The sequence below is a fragment of the Schistocerca serialis genome, chromosome 5 (genome assembly GCF_023864345.2).
Source record: "Schistocerca serialis cubense isolate TAMUIC-IGC-003099 chromosome 5, iqSchSeri2.2, whole genome shotgun sequence".
Lineage (NCBI taxonomy): Eukaryota > Metazoa > Arthropoda > Insecta > Orthoptera > Acrididae > Schistocerca > Schistocerca serialis.
This window is the reverse complement of record NC_064642.1, coordinates 822,041,793-822,060,842: the sequence shown is the minus strand read 5'-3', so window position 1 is coordinate 822,060,842 and position 19,050 is coordinate 822,041,793.

The window sequence follows — 19,050 nt, the reverse complement described above, 5'->3', positions numbered from 1 at the left end:
CATGTCCATCGGAATCTATTACTGGAAACCCAGGAACGAATCAAAGCACAGATAGTTAGAAGCATTACTCTCCCGGAGAGAAGTCAGCATGGTGCCTGTTGTATTCAATTCCGACGCAATTTCTGTGTTTCATCGTCAAGATGAAGGTCCACAGGTTACAGTAAACCTTCACATGTCCATCGGAATCTATTACTGGAATCCCAGGAACGAATCAAAGCACAGATAGTTAGAAGCATTACTCTCCCGGAGGGAAGTCAGCACGGTGCCTGTTGTATTCAATTCCGACGCAATTTCTGTGTTTCATCGTCAAGATGAAGGTCCACAGGTTACAGTAAATCTTCCCATGTCCATCGGAATCTATTACTGGAATCCCAGGAACGAATCAAAGCACAGATAGTTAGAAGCATTACTCTCCCGGAGAGAAGTCAGCATGGTGCCTGTTGTATTCAATTCCAACGCAATTTCTGTGTTTCATCGTCAAGATGAAGATCCGCAGGTTACAGTAAAACTTCCCATGTCCATCGGAATCTATTACTGGAAACCCAGGAACGAATCAAAGCACATTTAGTTAGAAGCATTACTCTCCCGGAGAGAAGTCAGCATGGTGCCTGTTGTATTCAATTCCGACGCAATTTCTGTGTTTCATCGTCACGATGAAGGTCCACAGGTTACAGTAAACCTTCCCATGTCCATCGGAATCTATTACTGGAATCCCAGGAACGAATCAAAGCACAGATAGTTAGAAGCATTACTCTCCCGGAGAGAAGTCTGCATGGTGAATGTTGTATTCAATTCAGACGCAATTTCCGTGTTTCATCGTCAAGATGAAGGTCCACAGGTTACAGTAAACCTTCCCATGTCCATCGGAATCTATTACTGGAATCCCAGGAACGAATCAAAGCACCGATAATTAGAACCAGTACTCTCCCGGTGAGAAGTCAGCATGGTGCCTGTTGTATTCAATTCCGACGCAGTTTCTGTGTTTCCACGTCAAGATGAAGGTCCACAGGTTACAGTAAACCTTCCCATGTCCATCGGAATCTATTACTGGAATCCCAGGAACGAATCAAAGCACAGATAGTTCGAAGCATCACTCTCCCGGAGAGAAGTCAGCATGGTGCATGTTGTATTCAATTCCGAGGCAATTTCTGTGTTTCATCATCAAGATGATGGTCCACAGGTTACAGTAAATCTTCCCATGTCCATCGGAGTCTATTACTGGAATCCCAGGAACGAATCAAAGCACAGATAGTTAGAAGCATTACTCTCCCGGAGAGACGTCAGCAAGGTGCCTGTTGTATTCAATTCCGACGCAATTTCTGTGTTTCATCGTCAAGATGAAGGTCCACAGGTTACAGTAAACCTTCCAATGTCCATCGGAATCTATTACTGGAATCCCAGGAACGAACCAAAGCACAGATAGTTAGAAGCATTACTCTCCCGGAGAGAAGTCGGCATGGTGATTGTTGGACTCAAATTCCGACGCAATTTCTGTGTTTCATCGTCTAGTTGTTGGTCCACAGGTTACACTAAACCTTATCATGTCCATCGGAATCAAATACTGGGATCGCAGGAAAGAATCGAAGCACAGACAGTTAGAAGCATTACTCTCCCGGAGAGAAGTCGGCATCGTGCCTGTTGTATTCAATTCCGTCGCATTTTCTGTGTTTCGTCGTCAAGTTGAAGGTCCACAGGTTACAGTAAACCTTCCCATGTCCATCGGAATGTATTACTGGAATCCCAGGAAAAAGTCAAAGCACCGACAGTTGAATGAATTACTCACCCGCACAGAAGTCGGCATTGTGCATTTTGTGTCCTATTCCGGCGCAATTTCTGTGTTTCTTCGTCAAGTTGAAGGTCCACAGGTCACAGTAAACCTTCCGATGTCCATCGGAATCTATTACTGGAATCCCACGAAAGAATCAATGCACAGACAATTAGAAGTATTACTCTCCCGGACAGAAGTCGGCATGGTGCCTGTTGTATTAGGTACCGACGCAATTTCTGTGTTTAATCGTCAAGTTGAAGGTCCGCAAGTTACAGTAAACCTTCCGATGTCCATCGGAATCTATTACTGGAATCCCAGGAAAGAATCAATGCACAGACAATTAGAAGCATTACTCTCCCGGAGAGAGGTTGGCATGGTGCCTGTTGTATTCGATTACGACGCAATTTCTGTGTTTCATCGTCAAGATGAAGGTCCACAGGTTACAGTAAACCTTCGCATGTCCAACGGAATCAATTACTGAAATCCCAGGAAAGAATCATAGCAGAGACAGTTAGAAGCGTTACTCTCTCGGAGAGAAGTCGGCATGGTGCCTGTTGTATTCAATTCCGACGCAATTTCTGTGTTTCATCGTCAAGGTGAAGGTCCACAGGTTACTGTAATCCTTCACATGTCCATCGGAATCAATTACTGGAATCCCAGGAAAGGATCAAAGCACAGACAGTTAGAAGCATTACTCTCCCTTACAGAAGTCGGCATGGTGCCTGTTGTTTTCAATTCCGACGAAATTTCTGTGTTTCATCGTCAGGTTGAAGGTCTACAGGTTACAGTAAATCTTCCCACATCCATCGGAATCTATTACTGGAATCCCAGGATCGAACCAAAGCACAGATAGTTAGAAGCATTACTCTCCCGGAGAGAAGTCGGCATGGTGCCTGTTGTATTCAATTCCGACGCAATTTCTGTGTTTCATCGTCTAGATGAAGGTCTACAGGTTACAGAAAACTTTCCCATGTCCATCGGAATCTATTACTGGAATCTCAGGAACGAATCAAAGCACAGATAGGTAGAAGCCTTACTCTCCCGGAGAGAAGTTAGCATGGTGCCTGTTGTATTCAATTCCGACGCAATTTCTGTGTTTCATCGTCAAGATAAAGGTCCACAGGTTACAGTAAACCTTCCCATGTCCATCGGAATCTATTACTGGAATCCCAGGAACGAATCAAAGCACAGATAGTTAGAAGCATTACTCTCCCGGAGAGAAGTCAGCATGGTGCCTGTTGTATTCAATTCCGACGCAATTTCTGTGTTTCATCGTCAAGATGAAGGTCCACAGGTTACAGGAAACCTTCCCATGTCCATCGGAATCTATTGCTGGAATCCCAGGAACTAATCAAAGCACAGATAGTTAGAAGCATTACTCTCCCGGAGAGAAGTCAGCATGGTGCCTGTTGTATTCAATTCCGACGCAATTTCTGTGTTTCATCGTCAAGATGAAGGTCCACAGGTTACAGTAAACCTTCCGATGTCCATCGGAATCTATTACTGGAATCCCAGGAACGAATCAAAGCACAGATAGTTAGAAGCATTACTCTCCCGGAGGGAAGTCAGCACGGTGCCTGTTGTATTCAATTCCGACGCAATTTCTGTGTTTCATCGTAAAGATGAAGGTCCACAGGTTACAGTAAATCTTCCCATGTCCATCGGAATCTATTACTGGAATCCCAGGAACGAATCAAAGCACAGATAGTTAGAAGCATTACTCTCCCGGAGAGAAGTCAGCATGGTGCCTGTTGTATTCAATTCCGACGCAATTTCTGTGTTTCATCGTCAAGATGAAGATCCGCAGGTTACAGTAAAACTTCCCATGTCCATCGGAATCTATTACTGGAAACCCAGGAACGAATCAAAGCACATTTAGTTAGAAGCATTACTCTCCCGGAGAGAAGTCAGCATGGTGCCTGTTGTATTCAATTCCGACGCAATTTCTGTGTTTCATCGTCAAGATGAAGTTCCACAGGTTACAGTAAACCTTCCCATGTCCATCGGAATCTATTACTGGAATCCCAGGAACGAATCAAAGCACAGATAGTTAGAAGCATTACTCTCCCGGAGAGAAGTCTGCATGGTGCCTGTTGTATTCAATTCAGACGCAATTTCCGTGTTTCATCGTCAAGATGAAGGTCCACAGGTTACAGTAAACCTTCCCATGTCCATCGGAATCTATTACTGGAATCCCAGGAACGAATCAAAGCACCGATAGTTAGAACCAGTACTCTCCCGGTGAGAAGTCAGCATGGTGCCTGTTGTATTCAATTCCGACGCAGTTTCTGTGTTTCAACGTCAAGATGAAGGTCCACAGGTTACAGTAAACCTTCCCATGACCATCGGAATCTATTACTGGAATCCCAGGAACGAATCAAAGCACAGATAGTTCGAAGCATCACTCTCCCGGAGAGAAGTCAGCATGGTGCCTGTTGTATTCAATTCCGAGGCAATTTCTGTGTTTCATCATCAAGATGAAGGTCCACAGGTTACAGTAAATCTTCCCATGTCCATCGGAATCTATTACTGGAATCCCAGGAACGAATCAAAGCACAGATAGTTAGAAGCATTACTCTCCCGGAGAGACGTCAGCAAGGTGCCTGTTGTATTCAATTCCGACGCAATTTCTGTGTTTCATCGTCAAGAAGAAGGTCCACAGGTTACAGTAAACCTTCCGATGTCCATCGGAATCTATTACTGGAATCCCAGGAACGAACCAAAGCACAGATAGTTAGAAGCATTACTCTCCCGGAGAGAAGTCGGCATGGTGATTGTTGGACTCAAATTCCGACGCAATTTCTGTGTTTCATCGTCTAGTTACTGGTCCACAGGTTACACTAAACCTTCTCATGTCCATCGGAATCAAATACTGGGATCGCAGGAAAGAATCGAAGCACAGACAGTTAGAAGCATTACTCTCCCGGAAAGAAGTCGGCATCGTGCCTGTTGTATTCAATTCCGTCGCATTTTCTGTGTTTCGTCGTCAAGTTGAAGGTCCACAGGTCACAGTAAACCTTCCGATGTCCATCGGAATCTATTACTGGAATCCCAGGAAAGAATCAATGCACAGACAATTAGAAGTATTACTCTCCCGGACAGAAGTCGGCATGGTGCCTGTTGTATTAGGTACCGACGCAATTTCTGTGTTTAATCGTCAAGCTGAAGGTCCGCAAGTTACAGTAAACCTTCCGATGTCCATCGGAATCTATTACTGGAATCCCAGGAAAGAATCAATGCACAGACTATTAGAAGCATTACTCTCCCGGAGAGAGGTTGGCATGGTGCCTGTTGTATTCGATTACGACGCAATTTCTGTGTTTCATCGTCAAGATGAAGGTCCACAGGTTACAGTAAACCTTCGCATGTCCAACGGAATCAATTACTGGAATCCCAGGAAAGAATCATAGCAGAGACAGTTAGAAGCATTACTCTCTCGGAGAGAAGTCGGCATGGTGCCTGTTGTATTCAATTCCGACGCAATTTCTGTGTTTCATCGTCAAGGTGTAGGTCCACAGGTTACTGTAATCCTTCCCATGTCCATCGGAATCTAGTACTGGAATCCCAGGAAAGGATCAAAGCACAGACAGTTAGAAGCATTACTCTCCCGAAGAGAAGTCGGCATAGTGCCTGTTGTATCCAATTTCGACGCAATTTCTGTGTTTCATCGTCAAGTAGAAGGTCCACAGGTAACAGTAAGCCTTCCCATGTCCATCGGAATCTATTACTGGAATCCCAGGAAAGAATCAATGCACAGACAATTAGAAGCATTACTCTCCGTTACAGAAGTCGGCATGGTGCCTGTTGTTTTCAATTCCGACGAAATTTCTGTGTTTCATCGTCAAGGTGTAGGTCCACAGGTTACTGTAATCCTTCACATGTCCATCGGAATCAATTACTGGAATCCCAGGAAAGAATTAAAGCACAGACAGATAGAAGCATTACTCTCCCGGAGAGAAGTCGGCATGATGCTTGATGTTTTCAATTCCGACGCAATTTCTGTGTTTCATCGTCAAGTTGAAGGTCCACAGGTTACAGTAAACATTCCCATGTCCATCAGAATCTATTACTGGAATCCCAGGAAAGAATCAATGCACAGACAATTAGAAGCATTACTCTCCGTTACAGAAGTCGGCATGGTGCCTGTTGTTTTCAATTCCGACGAAATTTCTGTGTTTCATCGTCAAGTTGAAGGTCTACAGGTTACAGTAAACCTTCCCATGTCCATCGGAATCTATTACTGGAATCCCACGAAAGAGTCAAAGCACAGATAGTTAGAAGCATTACTCTCCCGGACAGAAGTCGGCATAATGGTTGTTGTATTTAATTCCGACGCAATTTCTGTGTTTCATCGTCAAGTTAAAGGTCCACAGGTTACAGTAATCCTCCCCATGTCCATCGGAATCTATTACTGGAATCCCAGGAAAGAATCAAAACACAGACAGTTAGAAGCATTACTCTCCCGGACAGAAGTCGGCATGGTGCCTGTTGTATTCAATTCCGACACAGTTTCTGTGTTTCACGCCAAGTTGATGGTCCACTGGTTACAGTAAACCTTTCCATGTCTATCGGCAACTATTACTGGAATCACAGTTAAGATTCACAGCACAGACAGTTAGAAGCATTACTCTCCCGGACAGAAGTCGGCATGGTGCCTGTTGTATTCAATTCCGACGCAATTTCCGTATTTCAGTGTCTAGTTGAAGGTCCGCAAGTTACAGTGAAACATCCCATGTCCATCGGAATGTATTACTGGAATCCCAGGAAAGAAGCAAAGCACAGAAAGTTAGAAGCATTACTCTCCCTGACAGAAGTCGGAATGGTGCCTGTTGTATGCAGTTCCGACGCAGTTTCTGTGTTTCATCGTCAAGTTCAATGTCCACAGGTTACAGTAAACCCTCCCATGTCCACCGGAATCTATTACTGGATTCCCAGGAAGCAATCAATGCACAGACAGTTAGAAGCATTACTCTCGCTGAGAGAAGACGGCATGGTGCCTGTTGTATTCAATTCCGACGCATTTTCTGTTTTTCATCATCATGATGAAGGTCAACAGGTTACAGTAAACCTTTCCATGTCCATCGGAATCTATTACTGGAATCAGAGGATAGAATCAAAGCACAGACAGTTAGAAGCATTACTCTCACGGAGAGAAGTCGGCATGGTGCCTGTTGTATTCAATTCCGTCGAAATTTCTGTGATTCATTGCAAAGTTGAAGGTCCACAGGTTGCAGTAAACACTCCCATGTCCATCGGAATATATTCCTGGAATCCCATGAAAGAACGAAAGCACAGACAGTTAGAAGCATTACTCTCCCGGACAGATGTCGGCATGGTGCCAGTTGTGTTCAATTCCTACGCAATTTCTGTGTATCATCGTCAAGTGGAAGGTCCACAGATTACAGTAAACCTACCCATTTCCATCGGAATTTATTACTCGACTCCCAGGAAAGAATCAAGGCACAGACAGTTAGAAGCATTACTCTCCCGGACAGTTCTCGGCATGGTGCCTGTTGTATTACGTACCGACGAAATTTCTGTGTTTCATCGTGAAGTTGAAGGTCCACAGGTTACAGTAAAGCTTCCCACGTCAATCGGAATCTATTACTGGAATCCCAGGAAAGAATCATAGCACAGTCAGTTAGAAGCATTACTCTTCCGGAGAGAAGTCGGCATGGTGCCTGTTGTATTCAATTCCGACGCAATTTCTGTATTTCATCGTCAAGTTGAAAGTCCACAGGTTACAGTAAACCTTCCCCTGTCCATCGGAATCAATTACTGGAATCCCAGGAAAGAATCAAAGCACAGACAGTTAGAAGCATCACTCGCCCGGAGAGAAGTCAGCATGCTGCCTGTTGTAATCAATTCCGACGCATTTTCTGTGTTTCATCGTCAAGTTGAAGATCCACAGGTTACAGTAAACCATCCCATGTCCATCGGAATCTATTACTGCAATCCCAAGAAATAATCCAAATACAGACAGTTAGAAGCATTACTCTCCCGGAGAAAAGTCGGCATGGTTCCTGTTATATTCAATTCCGACGAATTTTCCGTGTTTCATCGTGAAGTTGAACGTCCACAGGTAACAGTAAACCATCCCATGTCCATCGGAACCTATAATTGGAACCCCAGGAAAGAATTAAGGCACAGACAGTTAGAAGCATTACTCTCCCGGAGAGAATTCGGCATGGTGCCTGTTGTATTAGTTACCGACGCAATTTCTGTATTTCATCGTCAAGTTGAAAGTCCACAGGTTACAGTAAACCTTCCCCTGTCCATCGGAATCAATTACTGGAATCCCAGGAAAGAATCAAAACACAGACAGTTAGAAGCATCACTCGCCCGGAGAGAAGTCAGCATGCTGCCTGTTGTAATCAATTCCGACGCAATTTCTGTGTTTCATCATCAAGTTGAAGGTCCACAGATTACAGTAAACCTTCCCATGTCCATCGCAATCTATTACTGGAATCCCAGGGGAGAATCGAAGCCTAGACAGTGACAAGCATTTCTCTCCCGGACAGTAGTCGGCATGGTGCCTGTTGATTTCACTTCCGACGCAGTTTCTGTGATTCATCGTCAAGTTGAAGGCCCACAGGTTACAGTAAACCTTTTCATGTCCATCGGAATCTATTACTGGAATCCCTGGAAAGAATCGAAGCACAACCAGTTAGAAATATTACTCTCCCGGACAGGAGTCGGCATGGTGCCTGTTGTATTCAATTCCCACGCAGATTCTGTGTTTAATCGTCAAGTTGAAGGTCCACTGGATGCAGTAAACCTACCCATTTCCATCGGAATGTATTACTGGTCTCCCAGGAAAAAATCAAAGCACAGACAGTTAGAAGCATTACTCTCGCGGAGAGAAGACGGCATGGTGCCTGTTGTGTTCCATTCCGACGCAATTTCTGTGTATCATCGTCACGTTGAAGGTCCACAGATTACAGTAAACATACCCATTTCCATCGGAATCTATACTGGACTCCCAGGAAAGAGTCAAAGAACAGACAGTTAGAAGCATTACTCTCCCGGACAGGTCTCGCCATGGTGCCTGTTGTATTATTTACCGACGCAAATTCTGTATTTCATCGTCAAGTTGAAGGTCCACAGGTTACAGTAAAGCTTCCCATGTCCATCGGAATCTATTACTGGAATCCCAGGAAAGAATCAAAGGACAGACAGTTAGAAGCATTACTCTCCCGGACAGAGGTCGGCATGGTGCCTGTTGTATTCAATTCCGTCGAAATTTCTGTGTTTCATCGTCAAGTTGAAGGTCCACAGGTTACAGTTATCCATCCCATGTCTATCGGAACCTATTACTGGAATATCAGTTAAGTTTCAAAGCACAGACAGTTAGAAGCATTACTCTCCCGGACACAAGTCGGCATGGTGCCTGTTGTATTCAATTCCGACGTTATTTCTGTCTTTCATCGTCAAGTTGAAGGTCCACAGATTACTGTAAACTTTCCCATGTCCATCGGAATCTATTACTGGTATCACACGAAACAATCAAAGCACAGACAGTTAGAAGCATTACTCTCCCGGGCAGGAGTCGGCATGGTGCCTGTTGTATTAGGTTGCGACGCATTTTCTGTGTTCCATCGTCAAGTTGAAGGTCCACAGGTTACAGTAAACCTTCCCATGTCCATCGGAATCTATTACTGGAATCCCAGGAAAGAATCAAAGGACAGACAGTTAGAAGCATTACCCTCCTGGACAGAAGTCGGCACGGTGCCTGTTGTATTCAATTTCGACGCAATTTCTGTGTTTCATCGTCAAGGTGAAGGTCCACAGGTTACAGTAAACCTTCCCATGTCCATCGGAATCTATTACTGGAATCCCAGGAAAGAATCAAATGACAGACAGTTAGAGGCATTACTCTCCCGGACAGATTTCGGCATGGTGCCTGTTGTATTCAATTCCGACGCAATTTCTGTGTTTCATCGTCACGTTGAATGTCCACAGGTTACAGTAAACCTACCCATTTCCGTCGGAATCTATTAATGGAATCCCAGGAAGCAATCAGGGCACAGACAGTTAGAAGCATTACTCTCCTGGTGAGAAGTCGGCATGGGGCCTGTTGTTATCTACTCCGACGCAATATCTGTGTTTCATCGTCAAGTTGAATGTCTACAGGTTACAGTGAATCTTCCCATGTCCATCGGAATCTACTACTGGAATCCCAGGAATGAATCAATGCACAGACAGTTAGAAGCATTACTCTCCCGGACAGAAGTCGGCATAATGGTTGTTGTATTTAATTCCGACGCAATTTATGTGTTTCATCGTCAAGTTGAATGTCCACAGGTTACAGAAAACCTACCCATTTCCGTCCGAATCTATTACTGGAATCATAGGAAGCAATCAAGGGACAGATAGTTAGAAGCATTACTCTCCCGGACAGAAGTCCGCATGGGGCATGTTGTTATCTATTCCGACGCAATTTCTGTGTTTCATCGTCAAGTTGAAGGTCTACAGGTTACAGTGAACCTTCCCATGTCCATCGGATTCCATTACTGGAATCCCAGGAAAGAATCAAAGCACAGACAGTTAGAAGCAATACTCTCAGGGGGAGAAGTCGGCATGGTGCCTGTTGCATTCAATTCCGACGCAATTTCTGTGTTTCATCGCCAAGTTGAAGTTCCACAGGTTACAGTAAACCTTCCCATGTCAATCGGAATCTATTACTGGAATCCCAGGAAAGAAACAAAGCACAGAAGGTTAGAAGCATTACTCTCCCGGACAGAAGTCGGCATGGTGCCTGTTGTATTCAATTCCGACGCAATTTCTGTGTTTCATCGTGAGGTTGAAGGTCCACAGGCTACAGTAAACCTACCCATTTCCATCGGAATCTATTACTGGAATCCCTGGAAATAATCAAAGCACAGTGAGTTGGAAGCATTATTCTCCCGGACAGAAGTCGGCGTGGTGCCTTTTGTATTAGGTACCGACGCAATTTCTGTCTTTCATCGTCAAGTTGAAGGTTCACAGGTTACAGTAAACCTTCCCATGTCCACCGGAATCTATTACTGGAGTCGCAGGAAAGAATCAAGGCACAGACAGTTAGAAGCATTACTCTTCCGGAGAGAAGTCTGCATGGTGCCTGTTGTATTCAATTCCGACGCAATTTCTGTGTTTCATCGTCAAGTTGAAGTTCCACAGGTTACAGTAATTCTTTCGATGTCCATCGGAATCCATTACTGGAATCTCTGGAAAGAATCAAATCACAGACAGTTAGATGCAATACTCTCCGGGACGGAAGTCGGCATGGTGAGTGTTAAATCCAATTCCGACGCAAATTCTGTGTTTCATCGTCAAGTTGAAGGACCACAGGTTACAATAAACCTACCCATTTCCATCTGAACCTATTACTGGAATCCCAGGAAGCAATCAAACCACAGACAGTTGGAAGCATTACTTTCCCGGACATAAGTCAATATTATTAGGTACCGACGCAATTTCTGAGTTTCATCGTCAAGTTGAAGGTCCACAGGTTACAGTAAACCTTCCAATGTCCATCGGAATCTATTACAGGAATTGCTGGAGAGAATCAAAACACATACAGTTAGAAGCATTACTCTCCCGGAGAGAAGTCGGCATGGTGTCTGTTGTATTCAATTTCGAAACAATTTCTGAGTTTCTTCGTCACGTTGAAGGTCCACAGGTCACAGTAAACCTACCCATGTCCATCGGAATCTATTACTGGAATCCCAGGAAAGAATCAAAGCACAGACAGTTAGAAGCATTACTCTAACCGACAGAAGTCGGAATGGTGCCTGTTGGATTCAATTCCGACGCATTTTCTGTGTTTCATCGTGACGTTGATGGTCATCAGCTTACAGTAAACCTACCCATGTCCATCAGAATCTATTATCGAAATCCCAGGAAATAAACAAAGCACAAACAGTTAGAAGCATTACTCTCCCTCAGAGAAGTCGGCATGGTGAAAGTTGTATTCAATTCCGACGCAATTTCTGTGTTTCATCGTCAAGTTGAAGGTCCACAGGTAACAGTAAACCTTTCCATGTCCATCGGAATCTGTTACTGGTATACCAGGAAAGAGTCAGAGCACAGAAAGTTAGGAGCATTACTCTCCCGGAGACAAGTCGGCATGGTGCCTGTTGTATTCAATTCCGACGCAATTTCTGTGTCTCATCGACGAGTTGAAGGTCCACAAGTTTCAGTAAACCTTCCGTTGTATATCGGAATCTATTACTGGAGTCCCAGGAAGGAATCAAAACACAGACAGATGGAAGCATTACTCTCCCGGAGAGAAGTCGGCATGGTGCCTGTTGCATTCAATTCCGAAGCAATTTCTGTAGTTCATCGTCAAGTTGAAGGTCCAAAATTTACAGTAAACCTTGCCATGTCCATCGGAGTCCGTTACTGGAATCCCAGGAAAGAATCAAAGCACAGACAGTTAGAAGCAATACTCTCCCGGCCAGATTTCGTCATGGTGCCTGTTGTATTCAATTCCGACGCAATGTCTGTGTTTCATCGTCAAGTTGAATCTCCGCAGGTTACAGTAAGCCTACCAATTTCCGTCGGAATCTATTTCTGGAATCCCAGGAAGCTATCAAGGCACAGACAGTTAGACGCATTACTCTCCCGGAGAGAAGTCGGCATGGTACCTGCTGTATACAATTTCGACACAATTTCTGTGTTTCATCGTCAAGCTGAATTTCCACAGGTTACAGTAAACCTTCCCATGTCCATCGGAGTCTATTACTGGAATCCCAGGAAAGAATCGAAGCACAGACAGTTAGAAGCATTAGTCTCCCGGACAGATTTCGTTATGGTGCCTGTTGTATTCAATTCCGACGCTATTTCTGTGTTTCATCGTCAGGTTGAAGGTCCACAGGCTACAGTAAACCTACCCATTTCCATCGGAATCTACTACTGGAATCCCAGGAAATAATCAAAGAACAGAGAGCTGGAAGCATTACTCTCCCGGACAGAAGTCGACATGGTGCCTGTTGTGTTCAATTCCGACGCAATTTCTGTGTTTCATCGTCAAGTTGAAGATCCACAGGTTACAGTAAACCTTCCCATGTCCATCAGAATCTATTACTGGAATTGCAGGAAAGAATCAAAGCACAGACAGTTAGAAGCATTACTCTCCCGGACAGATGTTGGCATGGTGCCTGTTGTATTCAATTCCGACGCAATTTCTGTGTTTCTTCGTCAAGTTGAAGGTCAACAGGTTACAGTAAATCTACCAATTTCCATCGGAATCTATTACTGGAATCCCAGGAAACAATCAAAGCACAGACAGTTAGAAGCATTACTCTCCTGGACAGAAGTCGATATGGTGCCTGTTGTATTAGGTACCGACGCAATTTCTGTGTTTCATCGTCAGGTTGAAGGTCTACAGGTTACAGTAAACCTTCCCATGTCCATCGGAATCTATTACAGGAATTGCAGGAAAGAATCAAAGCACTGACAGTTAGAAGCATTACTCTCCCGGCGAGAAGTCGGCATGGTGTCTGTTGTATTCAATTTCGACACAATTTCTGAGTATCTTCGACAAGTTGAAGGTCCACAGGTCACAGTAAACCTACCCATGTCCATCGGAATCTATTACTGGAATCCCAGGAAAGAATCAATGCACAGACAGTTAGAAGCATTACTCTAACGGACAGAAGTAGGAATGGTGCCTGTTGGATTCAATTCCGACGCAATTTCTGAGTTTCAACGTAAAGTTCATGGTCCACAGCTTACAGTAAACCTACCCATGTCCATCAGAATCTATTGCTGAAATCCCAGGAAATAAACAAAGTACAAAGAGTTAGAAGCATTACTCTCCCTCAGAGAAGTCGGCATGGTGAATGTTGTATTCAATTCCGACGCAATTTCTGTGTTTCATCGTCAAGTTGAAGGTCCACAGGTAACAGTAAACATTCCCATGTCCATCAGAATCTATTACTGGTATCCCAGGAAAGAGTCAGTGCACAGAAAGTTAGAAGCATTACTGTCCCGGAGACAAGTCGGCATGGTGCCTGTTGTATTCAATTCTGACGCAATTTCTGTGTTTCATCGACGAGTTGAAGGTCCACAGGTTTCAGTAAACCTTCCGATGTACATCGGAATCTATTACTGGTGTAGCAGGAAGGAATCAAAACACAGACAGTTGGAAGCATTACTCTCCCGGAGGGAAGTCGGCATGGTGCCTGTTGCATTCAATTCCGACGCAATTTCTGTAGTTCATCGTCAAGTTGAAGGTCCAAACTTCACAGTAAACCTTCTATGTCCATCAGAGTCTATTACTGGAATCCCAGGGAAGAATCAAAATACTGACAGTTAGAATCATTACTCTCCCGGACAGAAGTCGGCATGCAGCCTGTTGTTTTCAATTCCAACGCAATTTCTGTGTTTCATCGTCAAGTTGATAATCCAAAGGTTACAGTAAACCTTCCCATGTCAATCGGGATCTATTAATAGAATCCCAGGAAAGAATCAAAGCACAGACAGTTAGAAGCTATATTCTCCCAGAGAGAAGTCACCATGGTGCCTGTTGTATTCAATTCCCACGCAATGTCTGTGTATCATCGTCAAGTTGAAGGTCCACAGGTTAGAGTAAACATTCCCATGTCCATCGGAATCTATTACTGGAATCCCAGCAAGGAATCAAAGCACAGACAGTTAGAAGCATTACTCTCCCGTAAGGAAGTCGGAATGGTGCCTATTGTTTTCAATTCCGACGCAGTTTCTAAGCTTCATCGTCAAGTTGAAGGTCCACAGGTTACAGTAAACATTCCCATGTCCATCGGAATCCATTACTGGAATCCCAGGAAAGAATCAAAGCACAGACAGTTAGAAGCTTTACTCTAATGGACAGAAGTCGGAATGGTGCCTGTTGGATTCTATTCCGACGCAATTTCTGTGTTTCATCGTGAAGTTGATGGTCAACTGCTTACAGTAAACCCACCAATGTCCATCAGAATCTATTACTGAAATCCCAGGAACGAATCAAAGGACAGACAGTTAGAAGCATTACTCTCCTGGACAGAAGTCGGAACGGTGCCTGTTGTATTCAATTTCGACTCGATTTCTGTGTTTCATCGTCAAGTTGAAGGTCCACTGGTTACAGTAAACCTTCCCACGTCCATCGGAATCTATTACTGGTATCACACAAAACAATCAAAGCACAGACAGTTAGAAGCATTACTCTCCCGGGCAGGAGTCGGCATGGTGCCTGTTGTATTAGGTTGCGACGCATTTTCTGTGTTTCATCGTCAAGTTGAAGGTCCACAGGTTACAGTAAACCTTCCCATGTCCATCGGAATCTATTACTGGAATCCCAGGAACGAATCAAAGGACAGACAGTTAGAAGCATTACTCTCCTGGACAGAAGTCGGAACGGTGCCTGTTGTATTCAATTTCGACGCAATTTCTGTGTTTCATCGTCAAGTTGAAGGTCCACTGGTTACAGTAAACCTTCCCATGTCCATCGGAATCTATTACTGGAATCCCAGGAAAGAATCAAAGGACAGACAGTTAGAAGCATTACTCTCCCGGACAGAAGTCGGCACGGTGCCTGTTGTATTCAATTTCCACGCAATTTCTGTGTTTCATCGTCAAGTTGAAGGTCCACAGGTTACGTAAACCTTCCCACGTCCATCGGAATCTACTACTGGAATCCCAGGAAAGAATCAAAGCACAGACAGTTAGAAACATTACTCTCCGGGAGAGAAGTTAGCATGGTGCTTGTTGTATTCAATTCCGACGCAATTTCTGTGTTTCATCATCAAGTTGAAGGTCCACAGATTACAGTAAACCTTCCCATGTCCATCGGAATCTATTACAGAAATCCCAGGGGAGAATCAAAGCATAGACATTTACAAGCATTACTCTCCCGGACAGAGGTCAGCATGGTGCCTGATGTATTCAATTCCGACGCAATTTCTGTGCTTCATTGTCTAGTGGAATGTCCGCAGGTTACAGTTAAACATTCCATGTCCATCGGTATCTATTACTGGAATCCCAGGAAGGAATCAAAGCACTGACAGTTAGAAGCATTACTCTCCCGGAGAGAAGTCGGCATGGTTCCTGTTGTATTCAATACCGACGAATTTTCTGTGTTTCATCGTCAAGTTGAAGGTCTATAGGTTACAGTGAACCTTCCCATGTCCATCGGATACTATTACTGGTATCCCAGGAAAGAATCAAAGCACAGGCAGTTAGAAGCATTTCTCTCCCTGACAGGAGTCGGCATGGTGCCTGTTGTATTCAATTCCGACGCAATTTCTGTGTTTCATCGTCAAGTTGAATGTCCACAGGTTACAGTAAACCTTCCCACGTCCATCGGAATCTGTTACTGGTATCCCAGGAAAGAGTCAGAGCACAGAAAGTTAGGAGCATTACTCTCCCGGAGACAAGTCGGCATGGTGCCTGTTGTATTCAATTCCGACGCAATGTCTGTGTTTCATCGTCAAGTTGAATGTCCGCAGGTTACAGTAAACCTACCCATTTCCGTCGGAATCTATTTCTGGAATCCCAGGAAGCTATCAAGGCACAGACAGTTAGAAGCATTACTCTCCCGGAGAGAAGTCGGCATGGTACCTGCTGTATACAATTTCGACACAATTTCTGTGTTTCATCGTCAAGCTGAATTTCCACAGGTTACAGTAAACCTTCCCATGTCCATCGGAGTCTATTACTGGAATCCCAGGAAAGAATCGAAGCACAGACAGTTAGAAGCATTAGTCTCCCGGACAGATTTCGTCATGGTGCCTGTTGTATTCAATTCCGACGCTATTTCTGTGTTTCATCGTCAGGTTGAAGGTCCACAGGCTACAGTAAACCTACCCATTTCCATCGGAATCTACTACTGGAATCCCAGGAAATAATCATAGAACAGCGAGCTGGAAGCATTACTCTCTCGGACAGAAGTCGGCGTGGTGCCTTTTGTATTAGGTACCGACGCAATTTCTGTGTTTCATCGTCAAGTTGAAGGTCCACAGGTAACAGTAAACATTCCCATGTCCATCAGAATCTATTACTGGTATCCCAGGAAAGAGTCAGAGCACAGAAAGTTAGAAGCATTACTCTTCCGGAAACAAGTCGGCATGGTGCCTGTTGTATTCAATTCTGACGCAATTTCTGTGTTTCATCGACGAGTTGAAGGTCCACAGGTTTCAGTAAACCTTCCGATGTACATCGGAATCTATTACTGGTGTAGCAGGAAGGAATCAAAACACAGACAGTTGGAAGCATTACTCTCCCGGAGGGAAGTCGGCATGGTGCCTGTTGCATTCAATTCCGACGCAACTTCTGTAGTTCATCGTCAAGTTGAAGGTCCAAAATTCACAGTAAACCTTCTATGTCCATCAGAGTCTATTACTGGAATCCCAGGGAAGAATCAAAATACTGACAGTTAGAATCATTACTCTCCCGGACAGAAGTCGGCATGCAGCCTGTTGTTTTCAATTCCAACGCAATTTCTATGTTTCATCGTCAAGTTGATAATCCAAAGGTTACAGTAAACCTTCCCATGTCCATCGGAATCTATTACTAGAATCCAAGGAAAGAATCAAAGCACAGACAGTTAGAAGCTATATTCTCCCAGAGAGAAGTCACCATGGTGCCTGTTGTATTCAATTCCCACGCAATTTCTGTGTATCATCGTCAAGTTGAAGGTCCACAGGTTAGAGTAAACATTCCCATGTCCATCGGAATCTATTACTGGAATCCCAGCAAGGAATCAAAACAAAGACTGTTAGAAGCATTACTCTCCCGGAAGGAAGTCGGAATGGTGCCTATTGTTTTCAATTCCGACGCAGTTTCTAAGCTTCATCGTCAAGTTGAAGGTCCACAGGTTACAGTAAACATTCCCATGTCCATCGGAATCCACTACTGGAATCCCAGGAAAGAATCAAAACACAGACAGTTAGAAGCTTTACTCTAATGGACAGAAGTCGGAATGGTGCCTGTTGGATTCAATTCCGACGCAATTTCCGTGTTTCATCGTGAAGTTGATGGTCAACTGCTTACAGTAAATCCACCCATGTCCATCATAATCTATTACTGAAATCCCAGGAAATAAACAAAGCACAAACAGTTAGAAGCATTACTCTCCCTCAGAGAAGTCGGCATGGTGAATGTTGTATTCAATTCCGACTCAATTTCTGTGTTTCATCGTCAAGTTGAAGGTCCGCAGGTAACAGTAAACCTTCCCATGTCCATCGTAATCTATTACTGGTATCACACGAAACAATCAAAGCACAGACAGTTAGAAGCATTACTCTCCCAGGCAGGAGTCGGCATGGTGCCTGTTGTATTAGGTTGCGACGCATTTTCTGTGTTTCATCGTCAAGTTGAAGGTCCACTGGTTACAGTAAACCTTCCCATGTCCATCGGAATCTATTACTGGAATCCCAGGAAAGAATCAAAGGACAGACAGTTAGAAGCATTACTCTCCCGGCCAGAAGTCGGCACGGTGCCTGTTGTATTCAATTTCCACGCAATTTCTGTGTTTCATCGTCAAGTTGAAGGTCCACAGATTACAGTAAACCTTCCCATGTCCATCGGAATCTATTACAGGAATCCCAGGGGAGAATCAAAGCATAGACATTTACAAGCATTACTCTCACGGACAGAGGTCAGCATGGTGCCTGATGTATTCAATTCCGACGCAATTTCTGTGCTTCATTGTCTAGTGGAAGGTCCGCAGGTTACAATTAAACATTCCATGTCCATCGGTATCTATTACTGGAATCCCAGGAAGGAAACAAAGCACTGACAGTTAGAAGCATTACTCTCCCGGAGAGAAGTCGGCATGGTTCCTGTTGTATTCAATACCGACGAATTTTCTGTGTTTCATCGTCAAGTTGAAGGTCTATAGGTTACAGTGAACCTTCCCATGTCCATCGGATACTATTACTGGTATCCCAGGAAAGAATCAAAGCACAGGCAGTTAGAAGCATTTCTCTCCCTGACAGGAGTCGGCATGGTGCCTGTTGTATTCAATTCCGACGCAATTTCTGTGTTTCATCGTCAAGTTGAAGGTCCACAGGTTACAGTAAACCTTCAGACGTCCATCGGAATCCATTACTGGAATCCCGGAAAAGAATCTAAACACAGACAGTTACAAGCCATACTGCCCCGGACACAAGTCTGCATGGTCCATGTTGTATTCAATTCTGACGCAATTTCTGTGTTTCATCGTCAAGTTGAAGGTCCACAGGTTACAGTAAACCTTTCCATGTCCATCGGAATCCATTACTGGAATCCCGGAAAAGAATCTAAACACAGACAGTTACAAGCCATACTGCCCCGGACACAAG